General features: G+C 41.1%; 1 protein-coding gene across 1 annotated transcript in view; it reads right to left on the reverse strand.

Moving 5' to 3' along the window:
* Nucleotides 1-21,378, reverse strand: part of AMER1 (APC membrane recruitment protein 1) — a 33,309-nt gene extending 11,931 nt beyond the window's left edge. Inside the window, exons 1-2 of the mRNA XM_004718121.3 lie at nucleotides 21,227-21,378; nucleotides 1,819-1,897 (exon numbers count right to left, since the gene is read on the reverse strand). The gene's annotated coding sequence lies outside the window, so the exon portion shown is untranslated. The remainder of the gene's footprint in view (nucleotides 1-1,818; nucleotides 1,898-21,226) is intronic.
* Between the last annotated feature and the right edge of the window lie 415 nt (nucleotides 21,379-21,793).

A 21,793-nucleotide genomic window follows, 5' to 3' on the forward strand; every position in this document is an offset into this window, starting at 1 on the left:
CTTTTACTTTCCTCTTGTTCCACTATCATGCTCAGCCTTCATTTGAGCCACCATAATTTAATACACAGTCCCATAGTGCTGATCAGTGAATTTCCCAGACATTTATGATGAGAGGAGAGGAGAACATATGGGGGCTCCTCTCATCATATCTTTCTCTTAGAAGAAGACTTCTATTGATGGGGAAACTAGAGAACAATTAGTAAAGCAAACCAACCATCAAAAAACAAAAAGAAAGAAAGAAATACTTAACATACTTGTTGGTAGTTCCCCAGTGAGAGAATCTGCCCTGTCTTATGTTCCTAATCATGTGTTTTTACCTGAATGTCTTTTCTACCGTTAGTGATCCAGGCTTCCTGGAAGGTCACATCAGAAAGACTCAACTGAAACTATATTAAAATGAATAGAATTTACCTTAAACACATTCATTGTAGATTTAAGAAACTGAAACACTTCTGTGGACTTAAAGCTGTAACATCTTAGTGTGGGCATAAGCAGGCAATGGATATCCCAAGATTGTGGACTTGGAAATGATTAGTTTTTATTTAAATCTATATTGCTACCAAGGTTGTCCAATAATTGGTGTTGTAGGTTACACATTGGGCTGCTAACCACAAGGCCAATAGTTTGAAATCACTAGTTGCTCCATGGTCGGAAGATGAGGCTTTCTATGCCTGTAGAGATCCAGTTTCAGAAACCCACAAGGGCAGTTCTACCCCATCTTATAGGGTTGCTATGAGTTGGAAATGACTCAATGGCAGTGAGTTTTGTTATATTCTTTGCTTATTATTTGTCTTAGTTTCTGCAGCCCAATAAATTTGATCTAGTGAGTGAAGGTTATTAAAATTCTTGTCTCATGTCATCTAACCCTAATTGTTTTCTTAATTAGTGTTTGGTCACTTAAGTTTCACTAATTTGCATAAGTGAACCTTTCTACATATTTTAACCTATTAGAATTTAATTATATACATATATACATATTTTTCCTTTTATCATTAGCATTTTAAATGTATACTATTGGTTAGATTAACGATCCTATATTATTAGAATTATCAAACATCCCATGGAAGTCATTTATAATACTTTTTTCTCAGGAAACTAATGTCACCTTTGAATTAGACCATAGATACACAAACCATAAATATATGAATGGATTTTGAGCTGGCATCTTAAGGTGTAAGCCCTAATCTGAGGACAATGAGTCTTATAATGTGGCTCTAGCTTGATACTTACTCTGATAAGATGATCATTGAAGATATATATGCTATATCGTAAACTATGGTGAAGAAATCTGGTAGTGTCTGGTTATTGGAAAGAAGAACATCTGGGTCTTAAGGGCTTATCTTGAAAACAAGTGGCCAGGTCAGCCTCAAATCATGTGGCTTCATGATTGAAGCATATTTTATTAAATCTTTGCTCTGCTTACTGTCTTATCTTAATGTCCTTTGTGTGCGTGGCTCTATTGTGATGGCAAACCACTGGGGAGAAACTTTCTAGCTTTTCTCTGAGGAAGAAAAGCCTAGCAACATGGATTTTCCATACATAACATTTAGGGGTTGGTTATTGTCCTCCAACAGAAGTAAGTCACGCCAGGAGTTCTTGGACTTTCCATATTTATTTGTTTGGGGGAGTGTCTCTTTGTCCTCTTTTGGATTTTCAGGTCTAGCTCTGCTTTTCTGGGTCTGGGAGGTTTTTTTCTCTTCGGGTTGAAGACTAGCAGCACTTTCTCCATCTTCATGAGGTAGCTGAATGACTGATTTAGTCATGCAGTAGCTATACAGGATAATCACTCATTAAAAATAATCTTTTGAGTCCACCTACTTGTGGTTTGAAGAATAGACAGGAAGGATGAGTCCAGAGGTTGTGAAACAGTTGGTCACTGATGGCCTGTGCCCCTCACCTAGTAGAGGAGAGTAGATTCAGAGACACAAAGGCAAGTCATATGGGGGAAGCCCTTGTTGCACTGCAATCAGCGCATACCAACCCTCCACAAGGAATATTCAACCTTTTCTGTTTGTTGGCTCTGGACTTTTAGGGCATGTCTCCTGCTTTCTTTTGTCTCGTCTTATCTCCTTCAGGCTTCATAGGCTTGCTCTACAGGAGACATAAAAAGGCCTGCTACTCTCTTCTGTGAATTTTGCAATTGTGTCCCTGAATCTTAAAAAGCTATTATTTAAAATATGAATTACTGTATCCTAGGGCACAATAGCAGAAGGTTTGGGGACACAAGACTCCAATTAGGGGTAAACCTTTAAGAGGCAAACAAACAAATGTCAAGGTTAGAAATCTCAGAATTGAGGGTTATAAAACTTTCAAGAGGCTGTGTTTACATCTTATTGTTGGCCTAACCTTGCTTAAAGGACAAAAGGTATAGAGAGTGGATGGAGGGCACGATGAAAAGGTTGATTTCCACTCAGTATTTTTCACCGTGGGCTATGGAGGCTCCACCTAGGAAGGTGGTGAGACCCTTCCTGGTAAAGCCATAGATCTCTGAAAGGGGACCCCACCAAAGTAGCTCCATTTTGTATTAGGTTCTCTGACCTGGGATGCCAGAGGCCACAGAATTAACCCACTTTCATGTCTTCTTGTTTTAGATATAGCAAGGCTACTGAAGAATTGAAAAAAACCCTAGCTTGTCCCTAAACAATTTGAAGTTTCTTTTTCTTTCTTTCTTTTACAAGAAGTTTTCTTTTGTATCATCTCCTGTCCCATGTATGAAATAGGAGATATCGAGGCTGGCCAGGCTGGCTAGAGAATGAGATGGGTGCTAGACCCGGGGGGGGGGGGGGGGGGGGGGGGGTGGGGGGGGGGGGGGGGGGGGGGGGGGGAAGCACCATTCTTCATCATGAACCGGAGTTTAACCCAGGCAAAGATTACCTTGAAATTCTGCATTTTCTTTGTCCCAGCAATAAAATCTGGCCATGTCCCGAGGGCTAGAGGATTGTTATTAGAAAATTGTCTTCTCTTAATTTTAGCTTTATCTACAATTTGAACTATTCCTCTAACTGTAAGGTCTGGTTGGGATAGAGCGGAAGGTCTAGTTAGGATAGAACTATTTTCTTTGTCTGTGAAACTGGATTTCTTCAGTGTTTCCCTGTCTTAAAAACAAGTGGCAGTTTCCTTTAACTTGTTCTGAATGTGAAGACTGTTTCTGTCCTTTTTCCTTGCATTGAGAATGTTGCATGTGTGTGAAATGGAGAAAATAATATTTGATTTGAGTGCATTAAAATGGATTGAGTTGACTGTACCCTTCGATGTAGCCAAGCTATATGAGTGGAGCCTGTTTAATTTCTTTTAAAAAAATTAAGTAGCTTTGTCTCTTTTCCCGAGATGGCAACTGTTGGGTCAGGTACTGATCGGGGGACATTAGGAACAGCCTGACCTGCCCTTATAGGACCAAGACGGCTAGCTTCAAAAGGGCCCTCCTTAGGACAATGAGCTGTCTCCTCGGCAGAAGGCAGAAGGATCAAGGCACCACCCTACCTTGGAATTTCATGGATGGAGACAGCTTAAGCCCCTGCAGCTGCAACTTCTATCCCCTCCCTCCTTGTTTACCCACCTGCAGTTTCTACCCCCTCCCTTTCTTGTTAACCCTCCTGACTAGCTTAAAAACTTGCTCTCCACCACAGATAGGCCAGACTTCTCAGGCCCCCACTAGGGGCCCATGAAGCTCTCCTGTGAGTTTAGGGCTCCTGTTTCTCTTTCTCTGCTCTCCCCTCTCTCCCCGGCAGCGGACTTCACTGGCTCAGTGCTGGAGCCTGTGAGTCTCGCCCAGAAGCGCAGAATAAACTTCTCCTTTTCCTTCTCTTGGGCCTGGCCTCAGTTTATCTTTGCAGTGAACATAATAGCAACCACCAGGATGCCACAAGTGTTTTCCTCCATAGACTAAAATCAGCCCCGTTATGTAAATACTTTCTGACTTTAGATAGTTTCCAGTCCAGGTTCTTTCTTCTTCTATGGTTTTATTTGTTCTTAATATGACAGTCCTTTTAAAAAGAGTGCACCACTGAGAAACCTATTTTTTTTATATGACAAGACCTTTGTAATTATATTTATATAATTCTTACCTCTGGATGGTAATATCATTTAAAAAATATATGTGTATTTTTTTCTTTTTTAAGAGCACAGTTTTTTATTTTATTACATGTATATGCTTGTGAATTTGTTGATTGTATGACAAATGTGTGCTTATAAATGAAATTTTTAAAAATTAAATTATGAAGAATAAATGAAATGATTCATTTTAACAGGTTTTAGTTTGTATATATTAACCTTAGAATCTAGACATCTACAAGTGATTTACATATAGAATGATATTTCTCCAAAGAAGGGATTTTAGAGGAAAAAAGTTTATCTGAATTGTTCAGCCCAAGCTGATGCAGATATTCAAATGATGAGTGTTTGCTCTAGCTGATTCTCAGTTGAAATGACTGGGTGGCACAGTAAGTCAAGCTGCTGACCGAAACATGGTAGTTTGAACAAGAATGGCCAAGGGCAAAAAGATCAGCCAGTTGACTTCAGTTGCCTATTACAATCACAAATACTCTGCAAAGAAGTTTCTGGTCTATCCTAAGAGGTTGCTAAGTCAGAATCAACTTAATGACCAGGATTTTGTTAAGTAGAAATGTAGGCATTTTAAGAATCTAAGGATGCTAAATCTAGAAGAAATAAGAAAAAAAATTAAAAGTAATTAAATTTTATTTTAGTAGTATCATGTGGTTCACAAATAATTTAGAATATTTCAAGCAGTTTGCTGATAATAGAAGTTCATATTTTTGAAAGATACCTATATTCAAGTCTGCTAAATACTGTGTATATTTTAATTCCTTTTATTTTTCCTAATTTTAAAAGTATATTATAAGAGATAAATAAGATAATAATATGTAAGGACAAAGTTTGAAGAACTCATTAATGATCAATTTATTTGATATAATCTAAAACTTTAATCTTCTGACTCAAAGGTTAATTAATGGAAGTTTTTGAGGGGAGAGTATTAGTACTAAATATTATTAACAAAGAATTGGATTTTTGCCATTGGAGGGGAGAAGAACAATTGTTTTGATTACCAGTCTCAAAATAGAATACATTCTTTAGTCTCAAATCCAGTAGTAGATTTGATTTACAAAACTACCTGATCTTAAAAAAGTGTGTGTGTCGGGGGTGGGTGGGGTGTAGATGTTCCAATATTTCTCAGATCATTATTGACAAGTCAAAATTTAATGGAACATCACGTAACCTAAACCTACTTCTTATAGGTTTAGGGTAGCCTAACTGCGTACTATGTTTGCTTTGCTCCTCATGCCAACGCTCCTAGAATTATTTTTCACATGACTTTTTATATTGTTGTAGAAAAGATATAGTGTTTGGATAATCTGACCTTCAGGGCCATCTAAGACTATTCTATCCATAGGATCATTAAGATAGCCAAGGAGATTGTTCAAGCATCTTAAGCTTTGCTCTTATTGTTTTGTCTGATTGATTTGGTAGATATTTATATCTTGTGATTATCATTTTTAACTCAATATACTTTTTAATTATTTTGATTGCTAACTTGTTTCTTTCAAATCTATCCATTTACCTAAAAGTTGAATTAAGATACCTTTTAACTTGATGCTTTTTCAAATAAATGCATACCTTCCTTGATTTAAAATGTGTGCCATATTCAATTAGTAAAATATAACATTTTGGTGTGAGAACCCACGTGAAAGAATTTGGTACACTCTAGGCTACTAGATGAAAACACCATACAATGTTACAGGAGTGATAATATGTAGTACTAAATAGCAATAAAATCAGTCCTTAAGTAAGAGGAACTTAAAACCGTATAATATAACTGGTTTATAACACGATCAGTTCTAGTAAATGTTAATTATCAGATTAAGTAAATTTAGCCAGTAGAAGTAAAGCTGAGAAAGGATAGATCACTCCAAATATTCCTAACTGAGAACAATGACAGGTCTGGTACTTAAGTTCAGTGTTATATCTGAAACTTTATATTTTAAGCTCTTTCTTTTTGTCTAACATTCTTTCCAACTTTTAGTTCACCTTAGTTTTGCAACAGTTTGTAAATTTTCCCCACTTTATTCTTTCAAACAATATGTATATTTATATATATTACTATTGATTAGCCATGGCCGGATAAGGTCTTGTATCTACAGATAAGTGTTTGTGTTACAGGTCCGATAAGACATTTAAGCAAAACTTTTCTACAAAAATACTTACATTGGACTTATCAAAAGGACTAATATTCTGAACTTGGAGCCCATCAAACAGAATAAAGATTTCTAGAACTTTTAAATGTGACGTGGCTCATGAATTGCAGCTGATCTCAAAATATAATTTAGCTACTAAATAGATTATGTGATTATGTTCCTTTCAATTATTTATGTGAGACTATTGTGAGTATTTTAAAAGTGCCCTCTGTATGTAAATAACTACTTGTAAAGTGTTTACCATAATTTAATCTATTCAAGTGTGGGTCAAAAACTATTAACCCTGAACACTGCAGAATTCTATCTAATGCTAGGGTCTTGTCTCTTTAAAACATCAGCAGGGACACCTAGGAGCTTATTGAGTCTAGAAGTGGACTGCTATAGTCAGTAGTTCAAGATCACCTGTAGCTTCACAGGGAAAAGATGAGGCATGCTGCAATTTCTGAACAAGATCCACCGTAGAACTACCAAGAAGCAAACTGAGGCAGCTAAAAGAGCAGCTTGAGATTATATGCAGATGTGCCTTATTGAAAAGATGGAAGACATTCAGATTAAACCAATGAATTATTCTAAATTGATGGATGTCTCTTAAGGGAAAAGAGGAAAGCCGTACCCCCTTCAGGAGTCACTTAGAAGTTTACCAACTTTGATTCAGAATAAATCGAGGGGAAGACTGTTTTAAACAAAGACTGTTTTAAACAATCACTTTATTAAGTAACTGCCCCCTGGTATCCTTAGGAAGCTCTAAATTAAAGCTTTGGGACTGAAAAGCCACCCAAATAAGCTCCTCACTGTGGCCTTCTCAGTGTACAACTGGGCCTTAGAGGAAGGAAAGAGAACATGAAAACGCTAAAATTCTTAGGGCTGCAACTCTGGCCAATTTGGTCCCCAGACCCTGAGGCAGAGTGGCCAGCACAGTCCCTATGATTTGGGCCCCAATTTACTAGCTATGGCTATGGATATCCAGGGCATGTCATGTATGTGTTGCAGAAGAGGTCTACCAAGAGTCATGGGGGCAGGAGGGAAGCCTCCTTGCACCTATTTTCGGTGCAAGACTTGGCGAAACCTGGTCCACAAGTGCCCTAAGCAAATCATGGGGACTACTGAATCCATCATTTGCCAGAATCCTGGCTTACATGCTCTCTCTGGCAGCACTGTTGACATCAAACTTAAGGAGTCTTGGGCATGTGGAGATGTTGTCAGTAAGTCCATCTACTTTCTGCTGGACCTGGGGCTAATTATTTCATACTTAAATCCTTTAGTGGTTTCTTAACCTCCTCTTATTTCCATGTAGTTCGCTTCTATGAGTCCCCATCAAAAAGATTTCTCACCTCATTTGCCGTGCATCTGGGAAGGGTTTATTTCTAGTTTTTCCCAAGTCTCATACCTCCTTTTAGAGAGAGCTGTTTTGAGACTAGGGACACAAGTAAACTTCATTCCTAAACCCAGCATGTAGCTTCTGGGAATAGCAGGTTACTGGAAGACAAATGTTGGGTGCATCAAAAAACCTTTATGAGGTTTTTTTAAACGGGAGAATTAAAAGCTAGCATGAGGCAAGGCCCAAGAAAAGGCTTTTAAAGTGTGCAAACAAGCCTTAATTAAAGTCCCAGTTTGAAGGCTCCATGGTGTAGGAAAACCCTTTTTCCTATGTGTGTCAGAAAAAAACCAAGATGGCAATAAAAGTTCTGCTTCAATTTTTGGGAACTGAACCACTATTGGTAGCATATCTGTTCAAAACTCTTGCTGCCTCCCTTCCTGATGCCAATAACACTTCCTGAAGCCAATATCAGGCTATCTGCCATCTATTGTACAGCCCATGTTATCTTTCACCTGTTGACCAAGTTTGACTCTTCCAGATTGCAACAGTTCCATTTAAGAATGAAGATGATAAATGGGTACAGTCCTATCTCACTCCAGACAGTGGACTAGGCAGCTCACAGTGTTAGGGCCAGTGAAGAGAGTGGATTCTGGAAAAAATGTATACATCTACAGGTCCCATTTAAGTTGGAAATAACCAGATAGGTCATTGCCCAATACCCTGAATAAATTCAAAGTCCTGTTCTTTTCAGGGGTGAATGTCAGGGCCAGCTAGAGGCCTGAATGACATGTGAGGTCTGAATTTCAGATCCTGAATTATCTCACCGTGTCCATTCCACTGGTCATGTGCAGAAGACTCATCCCCATATTATCTCACCTGATCCATTCAAGGACAACTAGAGATTTTGATGACCCATCCCAAATTGTCTGACATTTTCCATTCCAGAGCTCTTATCTATATAACCTATTGACTAATACGGACCCACATGATAATGAGGTGCACAAGCCTTGGATTATAAAACCAAACATTATGCTGCAATAAGGACTAATAAACCAAACATGCTGCAATAAGGTAAGAGTAAGGGCCAATGGGAAAGAAGGATAGGGGATGAAACCAGCCAATGGGGTACTGCTACCCGACCCCTATAAAATCCAATGTCATACCCCTAGACCTCATAAGCCTCCTGAAATAATCCACTTCATAAGTGAAGTATACATTATTAATTTTTTGCAGCACTTAAAAAATAAAAGAATAAGTGGCCATCTAAAGAACCACTACTGTCTTTCAGTTTGTCATACTGTGGTGGCTTGTGAATTGCTGTGATGATGGAAGCTAACTAGTATATCAAATGCCAGCAGGGATATGCAACGTGAACAGGTTTCAGCAGTTTCCAGGCTAAGAACAGACAATGAAGAAGGAAACGGCTTCCCACTTTGGAGGAAGGTGCTGGTGGAAACCTTATGCATAACTTTGAATCATTGTCAGATAGTAGCAGAATATCATCAAAGATAGTGCCAGAGACACCAGCCTGTGTGATCAAGAGGTGTCGATGGGATTGGCTATCAGGCATCAAAGACCCAGAACAAAAAATCATATTGTGAATGAGGGGGAGTGCAGTGTGGAGACCCAAGGCCCATCTGTAACCAATTGGACATCCCTTTACAGAAGGGTCATAAGGAAGAGATGAGCCAATCAGGGGACAGTATAGCACTGTTGAAAGATACAACCTTCCTCTAGTTCTTTAATGCTTCCTCTCCACCACCACCCCACTCCCACTATAATGACCCAATTCTACCTTGTAAATCCGGCTGGACCAGAGCATGTACACTGGTACAGATAAGAGCTAGAAACACAGGGAAGCAAGGACAAAAAAAAACACCTCAGAACCGATATTGAGATTAGCAATACCAGGAGGGTAAGGGGAAGATGGGAGCAGAAAGGGGGAACCGATCACAATGATCTACATATAACCCACTCCCAGGGGGATGAACAACAGAAAAGTGGGTGAAGGGAGTCTTTGATCAGTATAAGACATGAAAAATATAATAATTTATAAATTATCAAGGGTTCATGAGGGAGGGAGGGTGTGAGGGGAGGGGGGAAATGAGCTGATACCAAGGGCTCAAGTAGAAAGAAAATGTTTTGAAAATGATGATGGCAACAAATGTACAAATGTTCTTGACACAATGGATGGATATATTGATTGTGATGAGTTGTATGAGTCCCCAATAAACTGATTATAAAAAATAAAAGATAGTGCCAGAGAATGGGCCCCTCAAGTCAAACGGCACTCAAAATGTGACTGAAGAGGAACTTAGTTCTCTGAGTGAAGTCAACTCAAGGTAAGGAGAAACAGCTACAAAAATCTGCTAATGATTACAACTTGGAATGTGCGAAGTAGGATTCTAGGAACATTGGGAGTGGGAAAAAATAAACCAGAACTCATAAAGATGGATATCCCAGACATTCATGAACTGAAATGGATTGGTGTGATAGGTAGGTTTATTGTGCCAACATATCCAATAAACACATGTGGGATTAATTGAAGGGCAGAGAGATAAATGGCTTGGCAAGCCTTACCTTTCTTGTCTCTTGCTCTTCGATCATCAGACCAGTGTGTGGCTGCCTTGCTTGTTCTGTGCCTCAATTTGCAAGCTACACTACCTGTGGGGCACCTAACCCATGGACTGTGTCACTGTAATTTGAGATTCCTTCAAGACGTGTTTCGCCATACTATTGGAACTTACATCTTTTGAGCTGGGGACTGTCGGACCCTGTCATCTGGCTGACTGTTGGTGACCTGACTTGCCTTTTGCTGCCTGTGGCCAGATAGCCTGAATTGCTCTACAGAGGACTACCTGGCGGCCCTCAAGACTTGAAGGACTGCCAGTGTATTAGCTGTCTCATGGAAGTGAGTTGCACTGAACTATTTGTACTGCTTTATAGATTAATTAACTGTTTCTTTCTTATGTTATATATCTATCTATATAAATATATATAAAATTATTAGCATTCTGGTTTTGTTTCTCTAGAGAACCCTGTCTAACCTAATTGGTATTGGCCATTTTGAATGAGGAAATCATATGGTTTACTATGCTAGGAATAACACAAACTAGAATGGCATGTCATTCATTGTCAAAATTAACAATGCAGAATCAATCATGGAATACAATGTTGTCTGTGATAGAATTATATCTATCCGCCTTGAAGGAAATCCTATCAATAAACCTTTTCCCCCATTTTATTTATTTATTTATATTTTAATTTAAAAGTTATTATTATTTGGGATAATATAACTATTATTCAAATTTATGTGCCAACCACAGAAGCTCATGATGAAGAAATTGAAAAAGTCTACCAAACAACTTCAGTTGGAAATTGACCAAACATGCATCATGATGCATTAATAATTATTCATGATTACAATGCAAAAGTTATAAGCAAAGAGGAAAGATCAGCAGTTGGAAAATATGAACTTGGTGATAGAAATAAAGCTGGAGATCTCATGAATTTTGCAAAACCAGGGACATGTTCATAGCAAATAATTTTCTTCAACAATACAAAAGGTAGCTATACACATCACACAGACTTCTCCAGATGGAATACACAGAAATCAAATGGACTACATCTGTGGGCAGAGACACTGGAGAAGCTCAATATCAGCAGCTAAAACCAGACCAGGGGCTGACTGTGAAATAGACCATCAATTGCTCATGTGTAAATTCAAGATAAAGCTGACAACAATTCAAACAAATTCATGAGAGTCAAAATAAGACCTATAGACTATCCCAGTTGATTTTTGAGAACAATTCAAGAACAGATTTGCTGCTCTGAACACAAAGGACCTGATAAGCTATGGGAGGACCTCAAGAATATCATTCATGAAGAAAGCAAAAGATCATTAAAAAGGCAAGAAAGAAAGAATGAAAGAAAAGATCAAAGCATTAGCCAAAAGCAAGGTTCTAGGAATTGATGGATCATCAATTGAAATGTTTCAAAAAGCTGGTAAATCACCGGAAGTACTTACTCATCTATTCCATGAAGTTTAGAAGACAGCTCCTTGGCCAAGGCAGTCCACTGTGTGGATCAAAACAAACTCTGGATAGCCTTGAGAAGAACGGGAACTGCAGAACACTTCATTGTGCTCATGCAGGAGTTGTACATGGATCACGAGACAATTATGTAGACAGAAAAAGTGAATACTGCATGGTTTCAAATAAGGAAAAGTGTACGACAAGGTTGTATCCTCTCACCATATTTATTCAATCTGTATGCTGAGCAAATCATCTGTATTATACGAGGAATGCTACATCAGGATCGGAGGACGGCTTATTGACAACCTGCAATATGCAAATGACACAATCTTGCTTGTTGACAGTAAGGAGGACTTGAAGCACTTGCTTCTGAAGATCAAAAATTGCAACCATCAGTATGGATTAGGACTCAATGTGAAAAAGGCCAAATCCTCACTACTGGACCAATGGGTCACATCATGATAAATGGAGAAAAGGTTAAATTTGTCAAGGATTTTGTCTTGCTGGGACCCACAATCAATGTTCACAGATGTAGGAAGAGGTCAAAAGAAGCATTGCATTGGGTAACTCTGCTGCACAAATCCTCCTTAAGAGTGTTGAAAAGCAAGATTTTTACTTTGAGGACTAAGGCACACTTGACCCAAGCCATGGTATTTTCAGTTGCCCCATATATATGTGAAATTTAGACATTGAGTAAGTAAGACTGAAGAAGAACTGATGTATTTGAATTGTGCTGGTGACGAATATTGAAAGTATCATGGGCTGCTACAAACTGCTTGTCTTGGAAGTAGTATGACCAGAGGCAAGGATGGCAAGGTTTTGTCTTACATACTTTGGACACATTGTCAGAGGAGACCAGTCCCTGGAGAAGAACATCATGCCTAGTAAAGTAGAGGGACAGTGAACAAGAAGAAGGCCCTCAATGAGATGGATGGACACAGTGGCTGCAACAATGGGCTTAGGCATAGGAACAATTGTGAGGATGGTGCAGAACTGTGCAATGTTTCATTCTGAAGTGCATGTTACTGGGTCAGAACTGACTCAATAGCACCTAACAACATCTAAGGAAGATATTAACTAGCTCATATAGAAGAAGGGCTCCCACCTGAGTGTGATCAAATGATTTTTCAGACAATCCGTGATCAGAGAAGAGGAATGTATTATAGCGTTTAAGTCTAGAACACTAAGTTTGCAGAAGGCTATAGTTTATAGTGAAATCCCTGAATCCATTCTTTGGTCCCCACCCCTTCACCCCCTTTTGGGTATCCAATTTCTATACTGCCCACTTACATCAGCCCAATGCTCTGAGGAGAAAATCATATTCTTTGAAGTGAAGAATCTTCTGTCCAGTTGGAACCTTGTGAGTTTGTATCCTTAAGCAAAGTCAAATCAGGACAGGCCATAAAGTCACCAATTCACAGGCTCAAAAATCTTCTCTTCATCTGGTCGGATTCTGGTCAACTCAATGTGGGCTGCCTTACTTAGCCTCACCAGGGTGCCCATTAGTCGCTTCACGTTTAGACCATGGGCCCCCATCACAAATTCTCAACAACCCTAGCCATCTTGTGCTAGGTCATGAACTTCAGACCAGTCAACCATTCTCATCTTCTCAAGCCTCTATGAATCAGGTCCATGGGTGTCAGTGGTCAGACTCAACCTGTCTCTTTATTGCTGTGTTTCCCCCACTTCCACTCAACAAGTGGATCCAGGTGGTCACCTAGCAAGCATTTCAGTCTGCCCACAGGTTCCCTTTAACATTCAGTCCTAGACAGAACTCCTTCATGGCTCAAAATTTTTCCAGCCTTAGGCACAAACCACTAGTTCAAAATTCAAAAAACCCAAGAGTTCCTTTTTCCTTCATTCTGCAAACAGCCCCTAAGAAAGTCTCTTCTAATGCAAATGTCCTGATTATTACAAAGTACTGGGTAGGATTTATCTTTTCAGAGTCTTTTTTACAGGAGTGTCCTAGCCCATTCAAAGATTCAAATTGATGGCTGAAAAAGTGAGTTTAAAAATTATTTATACTTCACAATAATCATTTCTATAAATCTCTATATCAATAACTATAGGCAGAAGAAAACAGTATAAACCTAGTAGAGCAAGATCCTAACTCAATCTTAAAACAGTCAAGTCCAATCCTTATCTATTTTATCTTAATTATCATCGAAACTATTCCATTATACAAAATATAGCCTTAAGCCTCTGACTGCATCCAGCCAAGGTGGGGCCATTTGTCAGCCATTTTGAACTACTGTCAGTTGTCTTCACTAAACAGCACGGTCTCTAAGAAATTCTAGGGGCGATTTCACCCCCTAAGCTCAAGATATACTTTAATCACATTCATTTTTGCCATCTCGAACACAAATAACGAACCAAAGACAACAACCAAAGAAAATAATCAAAACTTTAACTTCCCATATTCTTTCCAGAAAACAACCCAGTAAACTGAATGGCCATATCTAACATTTGACTAGCCAAAGAAGAAAAACACTATGAGGCAGAGGTAAAATAAACACCCACTCTCCAACAACAACAAAAATTTGTTTCTCTAGTACCCTACTCCTAAGGTAGCAGGAGTCTGAAAGCCCTGGACCATTCTTTTCTAATACAATGTTCATGTCCCAATCATGGACCGATTCCCATTTCTATAGTCCTTGCAATTACAAAGCATTGCTCTACCATCAATCATACTTTTATGATAGTTTCCTTTGTCCTCCTATGTCCTACTTAAACAGCCGGCTTTCTGTAAATTCTTAGATGCCATCATGTCCTCATGGCTGTGGTTTCCCTCATCCTGATACATTGTCTTTGTCTTTTTCTTGTCTTTGTCCTGTTTGAAATTTAATAAATGTGTGTCTCTTCATTACATTCAAGATTTATGGTCTCTTTTCTCCCTCACAACACAAATCAAATGAAGATTGAGAGCAAGGACTACACAGATTTCCATCACCTATAAAAGCAATCACCTCTCTTTGCCATACCACCTGTCTCAGCCTAGCTGAACCCTCTCTGCAGCATTTTCAGCCTTCACTTGCTGCAATTATATTGGCCCCATCCAGCACAATCCAGAAAATCTACTATCTTCAGATTCCAGGGACAGCTAACGCAGCTTGTGGTTGCTCTCCTCAGCAACCTCTTATTATCACACTCCAAACGGTGGAACAAATCCCTTTTTCCTTTGAGGATACATTTGAATAGCCTGAAAAAAAAGATTCAAATAGAAACATGACAAGAGGATGCAGACAAAGATGCAGAATTTGAGCAATTGTTTAAAAACAATGACCTCTTAGATGATCTGGAACTTGAATTACCCATTTCTAAATCTCAAAACTATATCTTCGGGGTCTAAAGGAGTGATTTTCCTATGGAGTTGTATAGGCTGCTGACAGATACCCACTCAAGCTACACCTGAAGCTGCACTTCTATTTTGAAGTCTTCCTGCTAAGGGGCACATCCTCTTCAGGGGGCATCCCACCAACTCCAGAAGCAACACAGACCTTATATTGGGTTTTCTTTCATCTTCCTATACTCCTTTGCACTAGCACCACTAGCACTTCATTTAAGTTGTTCATATGCTCAGCTTTGGTAATTCACTCTGGCAGACCTAGTCTGCCCATTAGTCTCTAGCAAAGGACTTTCTTTCATCTTAGAGTCACATAACAGGAGCTCAAAAGATGTCGGTGCTACTGAATTCAAATGAAGTTGGTGTTTGGCAGCTCAGAACTAGAATGCCAGCTCCAGCTCCTTACCATTTTTTGACCCATGGGACATCTAATGCCCACCAATATTTTCAGCTTCTCAGGTTTCTTGGGAAGCTCTTGTATAATTATATAATTTCATGAACCTGAATAACTGAGCCTTATGCCATCCATCCTATAGGCTTACCAAGTCCCCTTAGGGCAGTTGTTTGCAACCGGTGGGTCACAAGTCCTTTGGGGATCGAACAAACCTTTCACAGGGGTCGCCCAATTCATAACTTTAGCAAAATTACAGTTCTGAAGGAGCAACGAAAATAATTTTATGGTTGGGGGGTCACAACATGAGGAACTGTACTAAAGGGTCACAGCATTAGGAAGGTTAAGAAACACTGCCTTAGAAAGAAATGTATCAAAGGTGTGTACCTCTGTACCATGCCTGCATAATAAGGCTTTCAGGGAGAGTGTAAACACTAGCTCCGCAAGAGTGAGATCAGAGATAGAAGCCACTCCTTGCTTTACCACAATCCAGATGATGAACGATAGAAGATCTAATCCCAGGAAAGCAGATGTGACAGGAGAGCTGAAAAAAAGCCCACGTACAGCTGAGCCAATAAAATCAAGGGGATTCATGACTTTTATACCTATTCTTTCTATTCATCTCACCCTATTGGAGTAGACAGGTAAAGCTAAAACTTGGGAAGGGGATCCGGAGAACAGACTTAGAGAAAGGACTCGAGTTGGGAGCAAAGAATTGGCCATTCTGGGCCACTGCCACCACCCTGTGTAAACTTTAGTCAACCTCTACCCTATTGTTGGCCTCAGTTTCTCCATCTAGAACTGGGATATTGATCGGATAAGGGAATCCACTTGCCCCGAGGTAGCCCTGAGAGGCTGGGAGGATAATACTAGGCTCAGTATTCTAGTGGTTGATAAGTTAGGAAGTATATCAGGCACTTAATTGTCTAATTGATTTTGCATCCCAGGCTATAATATGATGCCTGGGTGTCCAATAGGTTCCAACCCATCACTACAAGACGGAGATGCACTGTGGCACCAGATTAAATGTTCCTACTGTCTGCCCACTTCCATTATTTTTACTTTTTTTAAATGTATGATTTTTTTTCTGTGAATATCTCTTATATGTCCAGAGAAGGAGTATAAAATTGGCCTGGATCAGTCCCCTCTCCCCAGAAAAGAGCTACAGCTTCCAGCAAGTATGGTTGAACAGATAGTGAGGGAAGTCTCAAGAATGCTGTCTGAGGAAGTGGGGTGACCATCGGCTTGGAAGTCCAAGAGGGGGGGAAATAATCACCTATAGATTATGAAATCAATGAAGGTTCTGCAAAAAGTGAATGTAGATCAAAGGATCACAAAGGCCTCTGCAATCTCAGTATGCCTTGCTTTCTATGGCCCCTTTTAGTCATTTCCTCTATTGTCCATATTGTCTCCTAATTCCCTAATGGAAGGTAGGGGGGGTACTGTACACTCTCCAGCTGCCAACAGCACCTATGCAGCAGTTCTGCTTTTTCTTCCTACCTTGTTGGTGGTATACTTACACATGCACAAATATACACACAGAGGAAATGAAATTATCTGTGATTACTGAATTTGCAGAACAGAAGTTGATAAGGGGAGGGAGTAACCCTCCCTTTTGTACCTCTGAATATCCAAAGAGTCATCCAACAGAAGAGCAATCAATGGTGACTAGTTGTTCTCAAGCCTATCCCATCCAACACCTGGGTCTAACTGAGCATGAAGAGCCTCAGATTTGCTCTGAGAAAGAACTCGCTGGCAGCGAGACTGGTGACTCAGAAATGGTAAAAGGAGAAGTCTCTTCTGGGAGCTTTACCTTTACATTCTAGTTTATCTGCCTGGAAAGGATTTGAAGCAGAGGAATTTGATGGAATGATGTTGGGCTTTCCTCTTCTAGCACCACAAACAAAGGGATTCCAAAAAGTTCATGGAAAAATTCATTATGTTTTACTTCCATTTTTCTATGAACTGTTTGAAGCTCCCTCATAGCCTACTCATTAGTGAGGGGGCTACAAATCCTCTTTTTCCTCTTTAGTTCAAGCAAACCTGTAATTGCCAATTGTCACTACTATTCCTCTTATTCCTTTATTCCTCTGAACCTACAGAACAGGGCTATGACCCACACATATTTTCTGACAGTGTAAACGTAACACCCCTTGAAGAATTTTTAACACTTCCATTAGATTAAGAGGAAATCATTAGACTGCCAACTACTTTTAACAAGCCCCCCTCCTACTTCTCAAACTTTCACCGTAGATAGCCTGCAGGCTAAGACCTAGACCAAGGTGATACTTCCATGCTAACCCAGCTCCCCTTTAATCTTGGGGAGTGAGTGAGGGGTGTAAAGGGTGATTAATGAGATTCATGTTGAATGGAGACCACCAGAGACAGTAGGCTACAGTGGAAAGCGCCACTGTATAGGAAGTATGGCTTATACCTAAATAATTGTGTAACCTTAAGCAAACCCATTGTTTTCCAGGGCCCAGGTTGTCCATCTGTTAGCACAAGAGTCAAAATTGGTTTCCCAAAGGCCTATCCAGGAACCTTGGTACGACTGTGGTAAAAACACTCAGCCATCAACAAAGATCAGCAGTTGAAACCCATCCACCACTCTGCATGAGAAAGATGTGGCAGTCTGCTACCGTAGAAATTTAGCCTTAGAAACACTATGGAGTAGTTCTACTTTGTACTGTAAGCTCACTATGACTCGTAATCAACTCCACAGAAGTAAGTTTAAAGGCTTATTCAGCTGCGAAGTAGTTAAGCAGAAACAACGGATTCTTCCAGCCCCCACCATGTTGGTGTTCAGGTTCAGGTGAGCCTTTTCTCCCATATACACAATTCCAAAGGGAGGGGGACATAGTGCAACTTCCCTTTGGCAATAGCTCTGCTGTCAAATCCAGAGGTAGCACCTTATCTGACTTGTGGCTTGCTCTCAATCTTTTTCTAAAACCAATTTTAAAAAATTATTTTATTGGGGGCTTGTACCTCTCTTAACACAATCCATCCATCCACTGTGTCAAGCACATTTGTACATTTGCTGCCATCATCGTTCTCAAAGCATTTTCTTTCTACTGAGCCCTTGGTATCAGCTTCTCATTCCCCCCCCTCTCTCCCTCACCCTTCCTCCCTCAAGAACCTTTGTTAATTTATAAACTATTATTATTTTTTCATGTCTTACACCGACCGATGTCTCCCATTACCCACTTTCCTGTTGCCCATCCCCCAGGAACGGGTTTATATGTAGATCATTGTGATGGGTCCCTCCTTTTCCCCCTCACTTTCCCCTTCCCCTCATGGTATAGCTACTCTCAATATTGGTCCTGAGGGGTTTATCTGTCCTGGATTCCCTGTGTTTCCAGCTCTTATCTGTACCCGTGTACATGCTCTGGTCTAGCCGGATTTGTAAGGTAGAATTGGGATCATGATAATGGGAGGAAGCATTAAAGAACTAGAGGAAAGTTGTATGTTTCATTGATGCTATACTGCACCCTGACTAGCTCATCTCCTCCCCGCGAACCTTCTGTTCTAAAACCAATTTTTGTCATAGCATCTTTACACACAAAAATCCCCCAATTTCTCACTCTTCAGTACATGCCCCTTCCCCAATAGGACCAGATCACTATTCTTCACCTGCTATGTATGAACCTTCACCATTGTGCCCCAGCCTCCTTCTTATCTAAGTTATATAATCTTACCAGAATCAATTCAGTCACCTCAGTTTGCCTGCCAGTCACAACTCTCTCATTCTTAATGTGGACCCCTTTTGCTTAGACCATTAAACCCCTTGCCTAGCCAAATGCCTCTATTATCTGGAAGTTTCAGAGAATGACAGGTCTCTCATTTTTGTCCAGGTCAGTTGGTCTCTGAGATATTAAATTAGCAAATCAAAAGTATGTATAGTTTGGGGTCTGAGAAGCCCATATCATGAGTTTATTGCTATGAATTGCATCATGATTTATTTAATTTTTGTAGGTGTATTCCATTCCCCTTTTCCATCATCATAACCCAAAGAACCCACAGCCATTGAGCTATAGAGACCCTATATAGTGTTTCTGAGGCTGAAAATCTCTATGGGGACAGATAGCCTCATCTTTTTCCCATAGAGAGACTGATGGGGCTGAACTATCAACCTTGATGTTTGCTGTCTAATACCTACCCAATGGCATCACCAGGGAGCCTTTTTCCATCCTCATTAGGAAAACTTAGTGTCTGAGTCTTAAGAAGCATTTCTCTAGTCACTTTAATATGAAACACCATAAGTACAAGTTGGAGAGGTAAAGTTTTCTCCATAAACCTTCAAAAACATAAAATTCTTCTGAAGCATTATTTAACAACTTGGCAGTGCTAGGTTTTGAGTGGGTTATGGATGAGATCACAGCTTTAATCTACCCCTCCAAAGGATTCTGAAAGAAACTGCCCATCCATAATATTGAGGAGACAAAGAAGAGGCAGGGAAACTAAATATTAATTGGCCTCCTATTATACCTTAAGCCTGAAAGTACTCAAATACTGAAGAGATGTGGGGAGTTCAGGAAGAGTTACCGGAAAGTAAAGGACATGATGATTTGCAAGAGACAGGCAAGAAAAGTGTCAGCTAGACTATGACATGCCATTGGGGCCTGATAGAAAAGATGATTTGGACAAGCGTGAGTGGGTACTTTGCTGGCATCATGAACTTTGATAGGGAGTACAATAGCTTGGTGCCTACCTCCTTGCCCATGCCCAACACTGCAGAAGCAGGTTGGCAGAGTCAAAGCAAGTCTGACTAAACCAAGGCCAGCTCTGCGGAGTCAGTGAAGCATCTGTATATCAGGACTGAGGCCCACCTGGGGTGCTCCTTGCCGAGAGCTTGGGTAAAGTCCTGCAGCAGAGCCATCACTTGTGTCAGACATATCTACAGTACTCAATGATCGTGGCTGGGTATTTTAAGTAACTGCTAAATTGGAGGGTTTGGCTGCCTCTCTCACATACACCCAGACAGCGTGTTCTCTACTACAATGTGTGCCTCCTTTGGATCTGGCATGGAGCACCACCCATCCCACCCCACCCCACCCCGCCCCAGGACCATGCATACAGCTAATTTTAAATAGGTGACGATAGAAAAAATGCTGTCAGTGCCTTCTGAGAGGAGGAAAGACAAGGCGGGTGGCAGGGGTGAGGGGTGGGGGTCTGCGGTGGAGAGACAAAGCAACCTTCCAGCTCTAACCCAAGGACTAGCTTGAGTTGTAGCTCTAACAAAAAACCCGGTGAGAGCCCAAGGTCAACCCTCCTGCCTGCAGGAGCCAGATGTACCAGGGAGTCCCAAGAGAACTAATGGAGCAGCTGGTTAGGGCAGCCAGGCCCTGGTTTTGATGGGAAGGGATCAGCCCCCAGGCCCAACTGTGATCTTCCCTAAAGGAGAGCCGATTGTGTGGATCCTACAATCTGTGCCAAAGCAGTCCTTGTCGGGATCAGACTAGCTCATGTGTTTCATCTGCACAGCATGAGAAGCAAGAGATGTGCAGGGGTGTGGAGGGGCAGCGACAGGGCCTCTAGGGTGTTGAGCTATACCCACATAACCCAGCTGTTCCAGGAAATCTGCTACAACAAAGCTGCTGAGCTCTTGGCCTACAAATACACACTTCAGAGTACTGTACGGTGGCAATACTCTTGAGGCAGCACACGCTGGCCCATTTCTGATTCCCAGGAAAGCCCAAGGCATAGTCCAGGCTAGCCAGGCCTGTCTGCCTACCTGTCCTCAGCACCCCCTCCCCCACTGCCCTACTCCCCCAGTTCTTCACCAGAAAAGCTCTAAGGCATGATCCATGAAGAGTACTGAGTTTCCAAGACAAGGACCTCCTCAGCCATGTTTGCCCTCCTCTGGATGACTGGACTGAAGCGGGGCTGCGCGGGAAGGCGGGCAGAAGGCTTCAGCCTGCACGTAGCACTTACCCGGCCGTTCCGGCTCCCGGTCTAGGTATTGTCTGTGCTGCGCCACCCTGGCTGGGACTGGAGTGGAGGCTGCTGAGGCTGAAAGCTCCCCGGCCGCCTGGGCTGCACCACTGCTCCGGTTGCCGCTGCTGCCACCGCTACCTCTGAGACTCTGGGTACCTCAGGCACCCATTCCCCTTTCCTAGGCTTCGGGAAGCTTCCTCCTAGCCCCCAGTCCCCAATCCACAATCCCAAAATGGGATGTCCGCACGCTGATTGACAGACGTGTGGCCCAATCATCAGTGTGGGAAGGCGGAGTCCCAGCTCCCCTACTGTTTTTCTTGGTTCCTTTCTCTTTAAATGCAAATAGGCGCGGGCTTGATTTTTGAAGGGGCCTGGCGGGGTGTGGAACTCCCGGCTGGGGCTCCTCACTCCCACCCCCACACCGAGTGGGTCACGTGATTATAGCTCGGTTGACTCTTGAGGCTGCAGTGCCTGAATGGAGCTTAGAGCTCGGTTTCGGTTTTGCTAGCGCTCCCATTTCCTTGGTCACTTTTCTTCTCACTGTAGTATCCTGGTTACCAACAG

This window comes from Echinops telfairi, unplaced genomic scaffold (genome assembly GCF_000313985.2).
Source record: "Echinops telfairi isolate 266 unplaced genomic scaffold, ASM31398v2 ScPeMD7_7423;HRSCAF=8461, whole genome shotgun sequence".
Taxonomy (NCBI): Eukaryota; Metazoa; Chordata; class Mammalia; order Afrosoricida; family Tenrecidae; genus Echinops; species Echinops telfairi.